Below are 4,705 nucleotides of genomic sequence, written 5' to 3'. Positions count from 1 at the left end.
CAACACACCGAACGCTTCAAGTGGTTTTGCATTTTGACGTGAATTTGGGGAAACCACTTGAGGCATTCACTCTGTCGAAGTATTTCAATCACTTCTGTTTGATTTGTTCGTCACAAACAGCTGAAAGTCTGTACATTTTGACATCAAACCTGATTTGCACTGGGGGTCGAATCATTTTGATTGCACCTGTATTTACACAGCTGTGTTTCCAGGGCGAACGTGAACATGCACGATCAGTTCGAATGGACTGCTCTACATCACACCTGCAGCGCCGGACATCGTGAAACGTTTACCGGAGCACGGTGCTGATATAGACACCACGACCACAACTGGAATGACGCCGTTAATGAGGGCCATCAAGAGCTGCAGACTCGACTGTGTGGAACAGCTTGTGAACATCGAGGCCACGAACAAACACAGTACTTAATTTGCTTTCTGTTCTTCTCCGCGCTAATCAGTATAAATAACTGTGATTATAGGATAAAAGAGACTCAAAGAACTTGTTCATTGCTTGAGGCTCCTCCTGATGTCTCAGACAGAGCTAGCCATGCTCGAACAGGGCATTAAACTCACAAGAAGATTAGAGTAGCAGCTAAAGCCTGAATTATTTTTCACTAAACTTGTTTTTCTTGCGCAGGACAAAACTGTTTGATCTTCGCCCAGATGTATGGAACTAAGCCGCTCTGTGATCTGGTCAAAAGTGGATTAGAGCGTGCAAAGCTCCAGGCAAAACCGATTCTAAGACTAGTACGTACGTCCTGCAGCCAGGGTCAGACTGATGGAGAGGACGATTTCTCTCGCACTTTCCACCTGTATTCTCATTACAAATATTACACTCTATTATACTATACTATACTATATTAAACCGTACCATCTCATCGTAAGTGGTCATTTCAGTAGGAAGTCATTTTATTTGAATATTAGTATCTAGTACACTAGTAGCAGTTTGGGACACCGCCACTATACTATTTCTGCTTACACTTTAGTCTGACATGGTCTATAAATGTGGTGTTTTTTTTTTTTTGCAGGATGGCGTGTCAAAAAATAAGAAGGGAGTACGCCAGAGAAGAATCACAATAGCTTTAAACCTTTAAACCACAATAGCTTTAGTATCAGTAATTATCTCTTAATAAGTAATAAATAAATAAGTAGTTCTCTCTTTACATAGGCAGCATTTTTTTCCCCCACACACACTGAAAACTCCTGATATTTTTACTGATCAATGTAGTGTCGGTAATCCGTAATAATATACACCGTAAAATGTACCACTATAAAGTGTAAAAATACTATATACCTATCCACCGAAAACAGTTCAAGGCCCATGCACTAGTGACAAAACAAACAAATTATAAATGATGGACAAATAAACAAAAACAAGTACTCACCATTCGTAGAACAGGTTACACCTAAAAGCATTCGAGGCCCATGTACTAGTGGTTCTTGCATTCATGAGAGTCCCCTGGACTCCTCGCTCATGTCCTGTTTGCTCATTAGGGCTCCAGAGCTACGTCCGGATTTCTGTAAACCTCAGCGACAGCGTCTGAGTGACTCAATGGCCTGAGTGCCGAATTCTGAGTAATGAGGAGGAACATCTGTGCAGTAGACAGCGGTGGGCGAGTGCATCATGACCAAACATGCTGTGTGGGTCTGACAGAGACAAGAACAGTTAACACAGTGAGTCAGTTTGGCATCGGTGACGAGGTCAGCCTCTCGCAGATCTGGGAGAGATGTTCTCTCGGTGAAGCTGACTGTGGGTGGGACACCTTTCATGCAAGAGAGCTCCATCTGATCTTCCACCTCGGTGACGGATGTAAGGCACAATGAGGCCATTCGGTGAATGCGGCGAATTCTCTTTGTCCGATGAGCTTATAAAACAAACAAACAAACAAACAAATAAATAATAACTAAAAAGACAAACATAAATAAAATACAAATAAATAAATCCACAGATAAACAAAATATAAATAGACAAACCTACAAAGAAATAGACATTAAAAACAAATAAAATCTAAACAAAAAGACAAATCCGCGAATAAATCAATCAAAATAAATAAATAAATTTGATAACTTTTTAATTTTAAGTTAATTTAAGTCTTTTATGCAGGTGTGTTTTATTCGACTTGTGAGTTGCTTTTTCAGGTCTCTTTAAAACCTGTTTTTCTTTGGGGTTTTTTTTTGTTTTTTTAAACTCTTTTCTTAGTTTGATTAAAATCCGTTATGGAAATGCGTAAATTTTAAGCGGCATACATGCGATTTATACGGTGACGTCATAAGAAACACTGTCATTGTTTGCATAATTTACATAGCAAAGTGGACAGAGAAAACCATGACCAATGACACCAGTTTTTCCCTCTAGCCCTGCCTGAGCGAGTTCCAGTTCTCTGTTAGCCTTCGTGGTTAGAGTTGAAGCTGCTGGTAAGACGCAAACTATGAAGTCTGTCTATTCGATAAGGACTGTCCGGCCAAACCGACATTGCCGTTCTTTGTTTCAGTTTTTGATTTAAACAAATTGGGGAAACTGCCTAAGGAAAAGCATGAAAAATACAGCAGTTATACATATGGTGGTTCTTTTGAGTACTGACAATGAGTGGTATTACGCTGTAATTGAAAAGGTCATATTGTCTAAAATTTACAAAACATGCTTTAAGTTGTTCTTTATAATTCTACCTCTTTAAAGCCTGGTTCGATCTGGCAGAGGTATCAGTGATGGTGTTGGAAGGGTGAACTGTGTTGTTGCTAGAGGGAGTATTGGTGTCGAGGGAGGCACATGGAGGCCTGACAATGTTTTTTTTTTAAAAAAAAACGTTTTATAATTCTAATTCTAATGAACAATTTAATACAGACATAGAAATTAGGCTACATAGCCTTGCCAAAATGCATTTAAGTAAACTTTTAACTTGAGCCAAACCTGTTCAGGTTTGAATGGTTTAGCTTGAGATAGCAGTCAGATAACAGTCAGTAGCTCTATCACAGGGAGAAAACGATTCGACTCTGAATCGACTCAGCTGCAGGACTCAACTTGTGACTGACTCACTGAAAAGAGTCGGAATTCCCTTTAAGTAAGATAATATTTTAACTGTCTTCGATGTGTAATAAAAATAAAAAATAAAAAAAAAAATATAAAAAAAAAACATGGGCCACGTTATCTATATCCAATCACAAAATGTTTTATAATTACTTATATAATTGTCTAGTAATGTGCTGAGCGCCGGCTGTGTGTTTTTGTGCACGGATGAGTTTTGTGAACGGTTAAAGGTTATATAAAAAAAATTTAAAAAATAAAAAATAAAAAAAAAAAGTAGACCCGTCCCTGGGTGGGCTCGAACCACCAACCTTTCGGTTAACAGCCGAACGCGCTAACCGATTGCGCCACAGAGACTTGGAGACGCAGCGGCACCTGATGGCTATTTGAATGTGAGCCGCATTACAAAAATTACCCGTTAGCGCCTCTTGTGGTAAAAACCGCACACTTCACGAGTTCCTGTGGGGAAAAAACGGGCTGATCTGTTGGGTTGGATCCACATGGTGTCGCTCTAACACAACACAAGAGCCATCTCTATAATGCATTTATTCTAATGGAAAGCCTTCCCAGAAAAGTGGAGCTTACTATAACAGCAAATTTTGAACAGGATGTTCAACAAGTACATATGGATGTGGAGAACTGCATGCGAGCCTAAATGTGCACCTGAGTGTCAGGTACCTGCTAATGGTGAGTCACATTAACATTCTGTTCAAATGTTTACATTTACATATAGTTTACATATAGTGTAGAGCTGAGAAATGTTCCTGAAAGTGTAAAGTAAGCAACTGGTTTCTAAAAATGGCCCAATACGTGTTCCATGACTGGTGTTTGTAGAAGAGTTGGATGAAGTATAATGGCATCTCTGTTTGTCAGAAGCTAACCTGAACTCATTCGTTAATCTACAAAGCAGACGGTTATTGTCGAGGTGGCAGGCATGTGACTCAGACAGTCCTGTCCTGATCTGCAGCCAATCTGATTTAATCACACGAGTTCAACCAGGACACAAAAGCACAAATACTGGCACAGGCGAAGCTTTTGGAAGGGTAAGAATGGTATTTTTTGTGAGACGGGATGTAAAGAATCAGGGAGGAATAAAACACCATCATGTCATGTTTAGCCCAGGGGGCATGTGGCAATAATATAAATTTTCATATTTTACTTATTGGCCAATATTTTAATTGTGGTTTATTATATTACTACAAAACTGCATCTAAAAAGAGTATTTTGCTGAAACATTCCTTATTGGCTATATGCCACAGTGGGTCAGTGGCTATATTTTTATGCACAAAAAATATATCTAAAAAACACATTTTACATTATAAGAGAATGGCTAGTATTTATACTGTATTTGGCCAAGTTTCAAAGCACTGTGTGTGGGGTGTAAACCTAACGCAGGCCATACCTCCCTACAGTGAAACGTGGTGGTGGCAGCATCATGCTGTGGGGCTGATTTATTTTAAATCCACAAAACCTGGGCGTGTCAGAATTGAAGGGCAAACGGATGGGGAAAAAATATAGCCAAATATAGGAGGGTGGTTGGTGTGTGTGTGTGTGTGTGTGTGTGTGTGTGTGTGTGTGCACGTGCGCGTGCGCGTGTTTGATATCTCATGATAATTTGTAGCAGCGTACTCTTGTGAAAAATGTTTTCCAGCAGTTTTCCAGTGAAAACAGACATTTTCGATG

General features: G+C 39.5%; 1 non-coding gene across 1 annotated transcript; it reads right to left on the bottom strand.

Annotated features, from left to right (window-relative positions):
- Nucleotides 1-3,305: 3,305 nt before the first annotated feature.
- Nucleotides 3,306-3,379, bottom strand: trnan-guu (transfer RNA asparagine (anticodon GUU)). Its single transcript has one exon. It is a non-coding gene; the product is annotated as a tRNA-Asn (tRNA).
- Nucleotides 3,380-4,705: the final 1,326 nt, after the last annotated feature.

This window comes from Ictalurus punctatus, chromosome 9 (assembly GCF_001660625.3).
Source record: "Ictalurus punctatus breed USDA103 chromosome 9, Coco_2.0, whole genome shotgun sequence".
Lineage (NCBI taxonomy): Eukaryota > Metazoa > Chordata > Actinopteri > Siluriformes > Ictaluridae > Ictalurus > Ictalurus punctatus.
Note: the sequence above shows the minus strand (reverse complement) of the source record. Positions and strands in the feature narration are given on the sequence as shown.